This window comes from Macaca thibetana, chromosome 2, assembly GCF_024542745.1.
Source record: "Macaca thibetana thibetana isolate TM-01 chromosome 2, ASM2454274v1, whole genome shotgun sequence".
NCBI lineage: Eukaryota > Metazoa > Chordata > Mammalia > Primates > Cercopithecidae > Macaca > Macaca thibetana.
The window spans coordinates 9,688,704-9,703,655 of record NC_065579.1 but is presented as its reverse complement, the minus strand read 5'-3'; the positions used below and the strand labels follow the sequence as shown (position 1 = coordinate 9,703,655).

Sequence of the window (14,952 nt, the reverse complement as noted above, 5' to 3'; positions counted from 1 at the left end):
CCAGAAAGTTACTAACCAGAATCTTTCACAGAATAAACTGTGAAACCTAGATCTTAAATGTATTACAGCAGAAAAAGAGATAAGATTTTTGAAAGAAGATGGATTGTCCTTGTGTCCATATATCATTGTCTCTGTACTTGAATCTGTCTCAAACCAAAGATATAACTATGGTTTTTAATATTAATTTCAATATAGAGTGACCCTCCTTGCCTACTGCCCTGAAGAGAGAGAACATTTAAACATAAGACTGGTGGTTGCAGTAAACCCCTTTCAAGTGGAGTGGCCATTATGATCCTTCCACTTTCCTTCCTTCCCTTCATTCTCTTGTCCTTTCCCCACTTTCCTTCTCTTCCTTTTCTTTGTTCTTTTAGGTTCATAAAATCTTGATTGGCTTCCTTCCTAGCAGCCAGGAGTTTGAGTCCCTAATAGCTAAAGTTTATATACTTTATTTTCTTCTCTTTTCTTCTCTTATATACTTTATTTTTTTCATCTTTTCCAGATGGCTGTGGTTATGAATTTTACTCTCCATCCCAGGACCACCCCTGCTATACTTAAATTAATTTTCATTCTATAATATTGTCTTCATCAGTCCATGTTATGCTGCTAGTTTTAGTTATTATAATATTAATTTAATCCACAGTGAAGGTGACAGGTTTGTTTGTGTGTCTTTTAATTTTTAAAGGGGAAATATCATCTCTCACTTTAAGGAAACTAACTTTAGCAGCTCATTCCCTCACTATTTTTTTTCTTTCAACTTGATTTGTTCAATAAGGGAGACCACATTTAGTACTTGCTAGTTGAGACTTCTGTTCTACAATTCTGAGTTAGTTCCTCATCCGTCCAAACCTTCCCTCCCCGTGGTGCACTGAGTCACAATGTGATCACCAGCTGTATGTGCTGCTATTACACACAACACGTGGGCTAGCAGAGGAGCCAGGATTCAGCCTTGGAAGTAGTTTCAGGCAAAGGTGAAGACCCTTTTCCCGCTCTAAGCATCTTTCAGTGGTTTAATGTAGCTAGTATTAATGTTATAAATGGTCATCCCTAATCCTGTCTCTGTTCCAGCCCAGATGGAGTTTTGATTTTAGACAATCATTCAGTGAAATGTATTTCCTGTGCCTGGTAGTCATTGATCACTTACCAAAAAAAAAAAAAGGGAGGGTAGTGGGATACCAAAAATAACCTTATGATAATTCACATACACTTAACCTTTACTGACTAATACCAAAAAGGGAATGAAGCAGGCTCTGCTGACCAGCACTTGCAGATGGATTCCAGGAACGTGGCTACAGCTGCCAAAGCCATCTCTGAATCCTGCCAAAAGCATCCCAGGGGATTTTACTAAGGGTGGGGAGAGCAGGGAACATGGAGGTGTGTGTGTGAATGTGCTTTAAAACTCTCTTACTTAATACTGAGCAGTGGGAAGAACACTGGGAAAAAAGGTCGGAAAGTGACATTCTAGACCGGGTTCCACCCAATCTCTGTGACACTGGAAAAGTAATGTGCCCTCTTTGAAATTTCAGGTATCATGTGAACAATAAAGGGTATCATATTAAGGTCTTAACATGTTTACATTCTGTAATTACTTAAATTATTTCAAAACAGAAATATCATACACGTTCATCATGTTTCTGTGTTAACTGGACAAAACTACACTAAAATTAAAAAGCAATAAAAACAAATGTGTTAAAATTTTGTTTTTAAATATAGTACCTCTAGTATCTGAATGTCTAACTTTATTAAGAATTCTAGATCTCATTTTTTTTTTTAAACCCCAATGAGGCTGGGCACCGTGGCTCATGCCTGTAATCTGAACTCTTTGGGATGCTGAGGTGGTATAATCCCATGAGCCCAGGAGTTTGAGACCAGCCTGGGCAACATAGTGAAATCCTGTCTCTACAAAAAAATTTTTTAAATAGCCAGGATTAACTAGGCATGGTGGCATGTGCTTGTTGTGTCACCTCGCTGGTAGGGGGTTGGGGGTGTTGGGGGTGGGCTGAGGTAGGAGGCTTGCTTGAGCCCAGGAGGTAGGAGGTCAAAGCTACAGTGAGCCATGATTGCACCACTGCACTCCAGCCTGGGCGACAGAGCAAGATCCTGCCTCTAATCAAATAAATAAATACACACACAACACACACATATAAAATAAAATAAAAACCCCGATGTGTTAAGATCTCAAGTTTAAACCCTGGCTTATGCAAACCATAGTACTACCGTGCAATAGCTGAATTGACAAGATATCAAGACCTATTTTAACCAAAAAATAACATAATTTTGTTACATTTTCCATGAGAGTAATGCTCTTGAAATTAAGTATGTTCTCAATAGAATTGTTTCTCAATTAAAAAAAACTTATTCAAAACATTTAGTATTTAATTATAATTATAGGCAGATAACATTTATAAAAGATTATCAGTAAGATCAACAACTTCTGCCTCTTTAATCATATTTTTCTCTACCTTTTGCTGGTCTCTTCCTGGTTTTGATGACCTCTTTGTCTATATGAGTATTAAGACATTTAGGGTAGCTTTTTACGTTGTGTACTTTCTTTCCTTCTCCTTATGAGATGGCTGACACCGTCTAAAGGATTCAGGAAGCTTCCATCTTATTGCAAGGCCCTTATGCAAATTCACTGGTGGTGTTCTCAGCTTATACTATGAAGGCATGTTTCTTCAGAAGCAATATTTGTTTTATTTAGGGTGGGAATCATCATGTGACAAAGAGTGGTGTACATATTGGTCTTGCAGCAACATCAGCACGCCTTATGAATGGTTTGTTTCCCACCAAAGTCACAGATTAGTCTATGTGATGGATGATGCCTACAGAAAATAGTGCCAGAAACACAGAATCAGTCGAAGATATATATTAAGAGATTAATTGGAAAGGAGTAGCTTGCATGATTTTGTGGGCTGGCTAGGCACTCTAACATCGACAGATTAGGCAATTAGGAAGGGCAGGCTGTAACTCTGTGGTGTGAGATGAAGCTGCTTGCCACAACCAGAATTCCTTCTACTTTAAGGAATCCTCAACTCTGCTTCCAAGACTTTTCAACTGATTGAATCAGGCTCAACCAGATTATCTAGTGTACTCTTCGTTACTTAAAAACCAACCGATTAGAGGCTTTAATCACATGTACAAAACACCTTCCCAGCCACATCTAGGTTGGAGTTTGATTGAATAAATGGAGACTTTAGCCTGAAAAACTTAACACAGAAATGGACCATCACAGGAGCATAGTTTTTTTCTACAAAAGTTAAATCTGTGGTAGAGAAGCAATAGATACCTGAGGGCAAAAAAAATCCAAGAAGAGCAAAAAGGTTCAAACAGAACCATGAGAATGCCAGCATTGTCGTTGGAGATGGTGACTGAAGTGATGATAGGCCTCAGGAACAGTAAATGTGTTCAAACTGGCATTTTACCCTGGGCACACTTGGACCTGTATAGGCTTCACCCGTCTGCTCTGGAAACAGAACCACAGTGGCTCAGACAGTCTTTTGTATTCGTTTTAACTTACAAACAGCAGAGTTGATTGTCTCTCTTGCATTCTTAACTTGCGGTTTAGTACTGTTTATATTCTGCTTGAAGGTTAGAGACACTGGGCTAAATAATCTTTTTTCCACATTGCTGTCATTCATTAATGTCCTGGTCCTGGACTTTACTCGTTGACCGCAGGACAAGTGGCTCAACTCTCTCCTGTCACTACCCAGGCTGTTAGTCCTGTTGGGAAGCTCAGGGCCCAACTCACTCATCTCCTGTAACTCTCATCTCCATTCAGCTGCAGCTTCTATAGCCCCTGGTTATACCCTGGATCTTATCATTGCTTGGCTCTATTTTACCTCCTAAATCGTAAAAATAAAAACTAAAACCAGCCTTGAAACACAACCCCCCATTCTTCTGGCACCCTCTCATTCAGGTAACTCCTATTCTACTTTTCTTCAGCATATTTACCTTCTATTACCTTTCTTTTTCCTCACCAGTCTCTTATGTTTCCTTTATCATCCAACTTACAGTCTGTGGTTCAGTACTTCAGCACACTCTTCCAACACATGACCTTCTTTCAGTAGGCTGGTTTCAGAGTCTCTCTTTTTGTACTTGCTCTTGTGTAAATCTGTGGCACAGTCAGGCCATCTTGCCAGCTTTTCAAAGTTAATGCACACCACACTCTGTTGGTTTTCTTCCTACCATTCTGCACAATTTCACTTTAGGAGTCTCCTTAGTGACTCTTCGTCCTCTGCCTCCCGTGTTCAACCGATTCTCTTGCCTCAGCCTCCCGAGTAGCTAGGTCTACAAGTGTGTACCATCACGCCTGGCTAAATTTTATTTTTTTATCATTTTTTCATTTTTTATTTTTCATGGAGACAGGGTTTCATCATGTTGGCCAGGCTGGTCTCAAACTCCTAACATCAACTGATCCGCCCACCTCGTCCTCCCAAAGTGCTGGTATTTCAGGCATGAGCCACTGTGCCCGGCCTTGAATGTTGTTTTTCTTTGATGGGCTTTGGGGAGGGGTGTCTTTCCTAGGGCCTGCTCCTGTTCCACTTCCCACAATGGGTTAAGAGAGCCTTTAACTACTATGGCGTCAACTATCAGTTCTACAATATGATATAAATTTGTTTCAGTAAACTTTCTTGCCCTTCAGATTCAGTTGTTTCTAACTGTTTATCATTCAGGTGCATTTGGATGTATCACAGAAATCTCAGCCTCAGTGTTTTCAAAATAAGCTCATCCACTTCTGCCAGGAATTTCTTCTACTCCAATGTTGTTTTGGTATGTGGCATCCCCATCTAACCAGTTTCCTAAGCCAGAAGTTTAAGTATTATTTCTAAACCCTCTCTTTCCCTTATTGTCATTTTTACCTCCTAAATATTTCACAAATCTTTCTACTTCTCCTCATTTCTGCTGCTGGTGTGTGATTTCAGATCAGCATCATCTTTCATGGGCCATTGGTGATGCCCTCCTAACGGGTTTCCTTCTATCCATTTCCCCACCATTGCCCCGATCTATCCACCAAGGCCTTCCTACAATGCAAATCCAACTGTATTACTTTCCTGTCTAATACCTTATCTCCTTATCCCTGTAGTATAAGGCAGTGTTTAGGAAAACAGGCTCTGAAGTCAAATAGAAATGTCTTTGAATCTCATATAACCATGTGATCTAACCTTTTTTTTGGTTCGTTTTCCACGTGCGAAATAGGAATAGTAATTGAACTTTTCTTTTTAGATGTTGTATACCTCTCTGGTATACATGAAGAAGATGTGAAGTATCTCATTTCTGCCCCACTTATGCACCATGCTATAGCCACACACTGCCTTTGCTGTGATCCCCAGAGACGTTGAGTCACCACTGGAGAGTCACATGGTATTGTTTTTAGCCTGGAACATTGTTCATTATCCCAGTCCTTTATTGCCTTGTCTCAACATAGATGCCATTTCCTTAAGACATTTTCAGCTCACTCCTCTGGTATAATTTAGTTTAATGTCCTTGCTGTGTCCTTCTACATCTTTCTCCTTGAACTTTCTAATCCCCATACCTTTCACCCTGCAAATGATCATTCTCTCACTGCCTCTCCCAAATGATAACCTCTTTCCACTCATTTTAAGTTCCACGGGACGATGACCATTGACCCGAACCATCTTGTTACACTTCTAGTCTCGGCTGCCAAGAGCTGAGCACAGTGTCTAGCAGAGATCGGACACTTGGTAAATATTCGATGATTGTTTAGTGTGTGACTGTCTCGCCAGTGCACATACAGCAAAGGGATCCCATCTTTCCTTCTGTATCATAAAACAGAATTTTCTTACCTCTGTCATTCCTCCCAGGAACCTGACTGCCTCTACAGAGCTTCTTCACAAGATCAAATCAATTGGTATTTTACAAGGAGGGAAAGTCCCAGGACAAGTCCCTTCTCTTGACCACAAAGTTCTGTGTTTCTCGTCTTTCCTCTTGATGTCTTGGTTTCAGCAAAGTAACATTTCTATCCCTGCCCCCCGCTCCCCCATAATCCTACAAATGTACTATAGATATGTGTAAGTACTAAATCCCCAATCAAGTACAGCATTTGGCCTGGGGTGGGAGTCAAACAGCAAGCTTATTTTTAGCATTACTTGGAAGAAAATTTCTAGGTATATAACTGACAAACATTCATGGAGAGCTACTTCATTTTTCTGTCAAGCTTTGGGGGATTTTTTTTTTAATAGTTCTGCACTTTGAAAGAAAGTTCACAATTTTTAAAAGGAAATGTGGCCCTTTTCATTAGCTCCTTTTACCTCATGCTGAGTCATGGATGAGAGAGAATTTGTAGGCGGCTGAGCTGCAGGAAAAGTAATACTGTCATTTACACTTGTAGGCTGTTATGCTTTCCAGAAAACTTTTTCCGTAGGTTGCGAAAGTGATTAATCTGCTGTTAAAACTGACAAAGAAGGTTCTCTGATAAGAGAAAGAATTAAATGAGGAATTTTTCTTTAAAAAGTAAGCGCCTCTTTCCCATTTTAGATTAGAAAAATAAGTTTAAATGTTTCTTTTAATTTTAGTGTGTGTGTGTGTGTGTGTGTGTGTGTGTGTGTGTGTGTGTGTGTGTGTGAATCTGGCCATGACTTAATACAATCACAAGCCATTTTCTATTTAAATGATGGTTTTTTACTTATTGGCATGGCTTATTCCTCATGCCGTATATCTAAATTATTCATTTCTACATCCTGTTCCCTTTCTTGTCTCTCTCTTTTTTTTCTTTCATTTTCTTTATTTGGGTTTTTCAATACTTTCAACATCATCTTACTTCGGAGCCCCAGATCTCTTCTTTTCTACCAACCTTTTTTTAAACATTAAAACTGGTGAAGATGGCCTGAGTTCCCTCTGTGATATAAATTTCTCCCTCCTTGAAAAATTCCATTCATGTTACATTTTTATAACACTTTTTAAAACTGGAATAAAAGTTTTTTAGTGTAGTTGAAATGAAACATCACTGCCTAAAGGGTTTAGAAATTTTTTTACTATTGGTTTTAAGAAATTACTCTAAGATTTCCACTGAGGACTGGCAAGTATTGGTGAAGTTTGATCTTCTCTCAGGGCTCATATTTCAGATGGCAACTTAAAGGGACAGATAAATCAATCAATCACACGGCATAGTCTAACTTTAATATAATTCTGCAGAGAACCAGTGAGTCATTTAGATAATTCAGAGTCCTTAAAAAGGTGGAAAACATGTTAGAACTTATTAAGCTTGTTGCCTTTAGCATGTCAATGCCTTGTTTTTATAACAAGATCCAAAGGGTTGTTAAAATGCACTGCCTTAACTCTCTCCCCTTTATATTTTTCTACTTTTAAGATGCATCATTTTATGTTGGGACATATCAATTTATTTTACTTTTTTTTCTTTCTTCCTCTCCTTATTTTGAAGGCTGACTTCTGAGCTTGAGCCATTTCCTTGGCAGCTGAATGAATTCACGGGGAGTTAGTAGAAAATATTTTCTCACAACTCTGGCAGCACTGCCCCCTAGTAAAAAAGGGAAGAGACAAAGAGAAATGGTCCCTTCTGTAACTGAAGGGACCAGCCCAGGTGACTTGACATTCTTCTTTTAGTCTTAAAGCTTAGACATACGTACTGCTTTTGCCCCTGGGCTACAAATCCATGTTTTAAAATTCTGGAGTTGAAAAATGTCAAAACCATTTATAATGAAAAACCTGCTGCTACCTTATATTTATACAAGTATTTCATAAGGGAAAAAACATGTAAATGTATTTGTTTTATGTCTGAAGTTCCAAGATTATTTCTGTTTCTTTACTGAATGTGTTTGAAATACATGCAAACCCATGTGTAAACATACCTGTATATTTATTTACAGATATAAGTCTACATGGAGACCAGCATTGTTAGATAACACTGTTTTACAGCCCGTCCACCCATCTTTAAGGTGCTGTAGCATAGGGTCTCTGGCTGCATCTTGTAATAAAAGATGGCAGGTTTTCTGGAGAGGGTCTCTTTGGGGTAGGAAGAGGTGTGAAGATCTTTTGCATTCTACTTTTAAATTAGAACAAGTTAAATTGCTACCTGATAAATTGGCTTTATGGAGGTTTGTTTCAGTTTTTATAGCAAAATCGAATAACTTTTCAATCAGAGGAAAAAAATCTTTTGTTGTTTTTATTCTTGTTATTGAGATTGGCTGTCTTACGTTGAGTGCAGTGTTTTTCAGGTGGAAACATTTTGATTTGACATTTTTGAGAGGAAAAGGTTCTATACATAATATGAAAGAGTCTTTTTCTTAACTAAATGCCAGCAACAAAATTTAAACCAAAAAATGTAGTAATGAAACAATAGTAATGAGATATGATTATGGTTTAGTGAGAGAAAAAAGCCCTGCAGGGAACAGTACGAGCACAGTAAATTATGAATTGCTACTAAATAGGCCTCATTAGTCCACTGTGGACCATGTTTAATTGATATTAGAAAAGAATCTAGAAAACTTTGGAAAGTGCATGTAAGACAACTTGCTGTTAAACTAAGAAAAGTCGTTAGAGTGTCTGTTTCCAAAATTAGTAATTATTCATTATGTGTGAGGGTCCTGAGGCAGTGCCCATTTTACTAACACATGCTTAGAGAAAAGATATTTCTATGAGAAATGAAACTGCAGAATGCTGAGCAGCGTGATACATGACAGTTACCTGGGAGTTTCTCCCCTCTTCGTAGATATTTTTAACAAAATAGTTTTCAGCATTTTTTTTTTTGTTTTTTGTTTGTTTGTTTTGTTCTGTTTTGTTTTAAGAAAGAGTCTCGCTCTGTTACCAGGATGGAGTGCAGTAGCATCATCTCGGCTCACTGCAAGCTCCATCTCCCGGGTTCCAGAGATTCTCCTGCCTCAGCCTCCCAAGTGGCTGTGACTACAGGCGCACACCACCATGCCCAGCTAATTTTTGTATTTTTTAGTAGAGATGGGGGTTTCACCATACTGACCAGGCTGGTCTCGAACTCCTGACTTCGTGATCCACCTGCCTCGGCCTCCCAAAGTGTTGGGATTACAGGCGTGAGCCACCATGCCCGGTCCCTTAAATGTTGTTTTAAAGAAAGTTGAGACTCTACTAAAGACTGGAGCACAAGAGGACATTTATAAGGATTGTTTATTTTCATGTTGTTACTACACTCCATGGTCTGCAAAACCAGCATGCCAGATGTTAAATTCTATCAGCATAATGCATCTTTAATTAAATATTATATATGCCATACAATTAATAATGTGGTCTGTTTCCAAAACTTTATTAAGAAATTACCATAATTTTGTATAATAGGCTAATAAAAAGGCAGTGTACTTTGAAACAGCCTTTCGTAAAGTGGTTATATGATTTGTATCTGTTGAATTTGGAATTTAGATTAAGAGATTGTGGGCCAGAATTATCTGATGCAATGTACTCAGGACTTTAAATAAGTTGGGAATCTTGTAGGGTCTAGTATGATTTGGCTTCCTTTAAAATAAAATAGGTTTCTTACTTGTCAATGAACACACTCTTTAAGAGTTTTAGGAAATAATTTACCTACTTGCTTTGTGTCCCCCCACCCTACTTTGTAAAAATCTCAAACAGTACAAAAGATGATAATTCCAAATATACAGTACATTGGGCTATGATGTTTCTTAATGAATGGAAGGTCATGCATCTGGTTCTGTGGTCATCATTGATGTTTTAATTTTCACAATGTGTTAACATGATAATTAAATTCCCCTAGTTGTCCTGTGAAGAAAGAATTTTAAATTCACATTTCACATGTAGACAAACTCTGATGTTTAACAATGATAGCTATCTTTTAAACTGAGATCCTATGTGGATATGGAATAGAGTATACAGCTCTGACAATAGGGCTTCAGTAAAATAACATGTTGCAAGCTGCATTTTTCAAGACTGAAAATGTCACCCTCAGCTAAACAGAAGTAATTTGCATCAAGAGGTTTGTGTGTCCTTACTCTTAATGAAAAAACAGTCCCCTCTCTTCAGAAAGTAATTGCTGTCTATACAATGTATTATTTTCATCTCTCTGTCTCTCCCCTGCCCTTCTTATGCCCTAATATTTGTCCCTTAATTCTATTAAATTAGTTGTCAACTAAAATTAAAGGTAGATGTTATCCTTCACAATCTGTCCTGGTCTAATTTTGCAGTCCTGTTTCAGGTGCTTTCCTTTATGTAGTGTAGAGGTGGCTAACAGAACAACTCTGGAGCCACAACGTGTAGATTCAGATACCAACATTAGCTTATGCTAAAACCTAGGCCAAATTACTTAAGCTCATGTACCTCAGTTTCCTCGTCTGAAAACTGAGGATAATAATAGACTCTTCTTCAGTTATATGTAAAACGTTTAAATAAGGACTAGTACATCATATGTACTAGCTGTTATTAAATTCTGCCACATTTGTTTGTTCTCCATACACACCTTAGCCTTTTGTCTGTGTCTCTGTTCACATTGTTTGCTGGAAACAGGATCCACTCTTCCCCTCCAAGGCCAGTGTATGTGTGCCCACAAACACACAGCCATCTATGAGTTCTGATTCTACGCACCTCAGAAGATATGGCTCAGAGCCACCCTCTGCTTGCCAGATTGAGCATAGTTCATCTGGAACTTTCATACACTTGTCTGTGTTACTTAGCGTTTGCAACTGTATAGTTATTTTCAAGTTTGTTTTGCCTCTTTTTCTGGTGTGTGAACTTCTTGAGTCTATGGATTTCCCTTGATAAATTTCTCCCTGCTACAAAGAGCTCAGTGCCTTGTGCTGAGCTGCTGTGCTTATTAATAGATAGGGGAGAGGGTGATTTTATTTTATTTTATTTTACGTTATTTACATTTATTTTATTTTATACACACATACACACACACACACATAATTTGATACACTTTTGAGTATACATGATGTGGTTCCTTATTTTTCATTAAACCTATCACTTCCGGGCATTGGCAAAGATCTGAAAATTAAAAGGAGCCAAAATAAGAAACACATTTAGCAACATGTGAGTTCCTCTTATTGAGTTTCTTCCCTAATTTAGATTCCGAGTTTTGCAAAAGAATGACAAATTCCTTTATTTAAAGAAAAATGAAAGCAGATCCATTACCTTCTGTCCTATGAATGCCAATTCTCTATCCTGGATAATTAGATAAATAAGATATTTATCAGCGTATGGTTTACGCACATAGACATGAAAGCTCTCGTGCCTGCGTGATTTTTCTGTCATGCTCATGTGGGTTAAAGCCCAATAGTTATATTCTGAAAACTCGAGTGCCAGTATGTCTTTAAAAAGATTATATCCTGAAATAAAGTTTTAACATCCTATATCCTATGATAACAGTTATTTTGCATATTTTTCTTTACTACTGAAAACTTGCAAGGCTCAAAGCAGTTTAATTTTTATATATTGAAGCTACTTATTTGCCATTTTTTACAAACAAATCATAAAACATGGTAATTTCACAAATTTTATCAGGGAATATTTTATTACTAGATTAAAAAAAAAAATAACGGTAGATTTATTTAAAAAGCACATTTTGAACTGAAGACCTGAAATGTATAGCTTGTGTAGCTCCATTTGGAAAGATGAAGGTTTTGCTATTGTTTGCAACAGTTTGGCCTGATTTTTGTTTTCCCCCTTTGCTCTGTTTTTTGTAGTTTAGTTTGTTGCAGCATTGTTGTCATGTCTAATTTTTGTTTACATTGCACTGCACGGCACTCTTTCATATACTTAAGTAACCTTTCTTGCTCTTCACCGCTGAATGACAGCTCATTTATTCTAGGGTGGTAATTGCAGTGTAGCAGACCCAGGTGAGCAATGTAAAAAGTTGAAGCGCAGATAAAATGTATCATTTCTTTTATAATGGTGTTGTGTGCTGTGTTCTCCTTTTATAGATGCTTTTTGTTTACATAGAGAACATCTAGGAACAATCTACATTTTCTTCAAAATCTCTTAAAAGAAATACTCTTTCATTTTTTAAAAAAGATATATTATTGGCCAGGTGCTGTGGCTCATGACTGTAATCCCAGTACTTTGGGAGGCCGAGGTGGGTGGATCACTTGAGGTCAGGTGTTCAAGACCAGCCTTGCCAACATGGTGAAACCCTGTCTCTACTAAAAATACAAAAATTAGCCGGGCATAATGGCACGTGTCTGTAATCCCAGGTCCTCGGGAGACTGAGGCAGGAGAATCGCTTGAACCTGGGAGGTGGAGGTTGCAGCAGGCTGAGATTACACCACTGCAATCCATCCTAGACAACACAGCGAGACTGCTTAGAAAAAAAGAAAAAAACAAAAAAGACATAATTGCAAAAGAAGTATTTCACTTCACCCTTTATTATAGGACAGACCACAGTGCAAGCAAGAAGATAAATGGTTAACTGACAATTGACCTCTGATTGGAGAATACTAGAGAGTGGTGAGGACTGTGGCAAACAGGAGGGCTCATCAGCCTCCCAGATTTAACCCAGGCTGCATGTAGGAATGCAGACCCAGTGTTGCTAGGTCTCTGGAATTAAGTTATATTTAACTAGCCTGTGATCTCTAAGACCTTCAATTATGAGGTTCAGCACCACTGGAAAACTGAGTCAGTTTAGTACTTTATTTCACAAAGGCAAATTGATGGTCCTTTCTGACCCTAAATTCCCGGTTTTCCTTGAACTGTTTAGACAAATCTAAGAAGTGTGTAAAATAAATACAGTGGAGCTTGAGGATTTTTGTTGTTGATTTTCTGTCCTTTTATATTTCCTCTTTCCCTCTGAAGGTTCACATAGGAGCCTCCACAGCCAGATGATTACTTTCAGATTTGAAGGCAAGATTATTTCTTGGAATTTTGGTCTGAGGAGAAATTACTTAGGTCACTTGGACACCTATGTTGTGCTTTCCCACAAAATTGTCTAGCACTTCCCTTGAGACATATGCATGACCACTGCCCAAATGAAATAATCACCCTTTCTCTTAAAGGATCCAAGACTATTAAATATGAAGAATGTCAACTAATTTGACTAGCAGAATGTAGGCCTTCAGTGTTAACATAGCCTTTTTCTGTTATTGCATTTCTCTGCCTTTGTTCTGCAGCCCCAGTCTAGTACCTTTCTTAATGCAGATCTCTTTGAGTATATTGTTTCCATTAAACCAGCCAATGGATCTCATTTGCTCCATACATATTCATATTAGGAAATATTATTGTACAAAGTAAAAGATGCTAGAAAAAGATATACTGGGACAACATTTCTGAAAGTATTACTTCTCCAGTAAATGCTCTAGGAGGCTTTTTCCTTCAAACTCTCTATTCCTAGTTAGGGCCTCATCATTTCTTGCCTAGATTATTGCAGTAGTTTCCAGGCTGACTTCCTTTATGCCCTTCGTAAACATATGACTGTCAGATTAATATGTTTTCCGACACAGCCGTGATCCTGTCATTCTGCAATTGAGTTCCTCATCATCTACCTGATACAGAGACAGAGGGAATGTGATAATACAAATAATAATGGTACTCACAACAACAATAAATGACTGCTCTTTGATATTTAATCTCTAATATCAATTGTCTTGAGACAGTAAGGCTTTTGGAATTCAATATCAGAGGGTTTAACTGTGAGGTATTTGGCATGGGTCTGAATTGCATGTATATTGTATGGCTGATGGGAAGATTATCTGATACACATGAGAAGTGTGGAGGTGGGAGCTGACATTTTGTTAGAAGTGCATGCCTGGCATTTTGAGATACTATTGCACCTCCTCAAATCTTTTTTATCAGAAACAAACTACTTTGTGATGATAGAATAGCATAATATAGGACAGCGGAAAAATCTTAGTGCGTTTTGTTCTGGTTTTGATTTTGCAACTAAATATGTATGATAAATAGGAAATGATTGCATTGGAGCATATGTATCTGTTAAAGCAGATTGACTACTTGGTTATCACACTATAAACAACATTTTTGAAGAATTTTAAGATTTATAATCTCTGATATAATGTTAAGTGAAAAAATAAGACACAAAGCCACACATAAAGAGGGTTCACATTTAAGCACCATCACCTATACAAAACACACATGCACACAGTCACACACACACTTACACACAGATACATGTATACATAGAAATACAAACCATGAAAATAAAGTTACCAAAACAGTTGTTATCACTAAAGTTTTGAACAAGTGTTTTTTTAATTTCTTTACTAACCTTGTTAATACTTCTCATGTTTTCTACAATGAGTATCACTGTTTTTGTTTTTGTTTTTTAAATGGAGTCTCTGGCTCCCAGGCTGGACTACAGTGGTGCTATCTCAGCTTACTGCAACCTCCACCTCCTGGGTTCAAGCAATTCTCCTGCCTCAGCCTTCTCAGTAGCTGGGATTACAGGTGCCCATCACCATGCCCGGTTAATTTTTGTCTTTTTAGTAAAGACAGGGTTTCACCATGTTGGCCAGGCTGGTTTTGAACTCCTGACCTCAGGTGATCTGCCTGCCTCGGCCTCCCAAAGTGCTGGTATTACAGGTGTGAGCCACTGCACCCGGCGTATCATTGTTTTAATGAATAAACTATGTCTTACATGAGGGCTTGCCTAACTCTCTCAAAACTCTAAGAAACAATGAATAATATTATTTTGTTTAAACATTATTTAAAAACATGAAGAGACAAGAATAAATACAAAGTTGAACTTTCCTCTTACAATAGTAAAATATCTTCTTGAATCATTCTGTATCCTACCATTCCATGAATGGTATCCATGGAAAAGGGTACGTTTTTCTGATTCATTTATTTATTTGCTTCTAGGTTATTGAATGAAGGACTCTAGGAATAGAATGAATAACTGTATAGATTACACCTCTGATGCCCGGGGTGTGTGTGTGTGTGTGTGTGTGTGTGTGTGTGTGTGTGTGTGCGCGCGCGCATGTGTGCATGCTTCTTTCTTCCCTTGTGATTTTTCTCTCCTTTTCTTACCTAATAATGATGTAGCTGATCTGC

The 14,952-nt window shown here is 37.9% G+C and overlaps 2 protein-coding genes across 14 annotated transcripts in view; one reads left to right on the top strand and one right to left on the bottom strand.

Moving 5' to 3' along the window:
* LPP (LIM domain containing preferred translocation partner in lipoma) overlaps positions 1-14,952 on the top strand; it is a 739,054-nt gene that overhangs the window by 420,313 nt on the left and 303,789 nt on the right. The window lies entirely within an intron of this gene.
* SST (somatostatin) overlaps positions 1-14,952 on the bottom strand; it is a 1,150,223-nt gene that overhangs the window by 894,921 nt on the left and 240,350 nt on the right. The gene's annotated exons all lie outside the window — the stretch shown is intronic.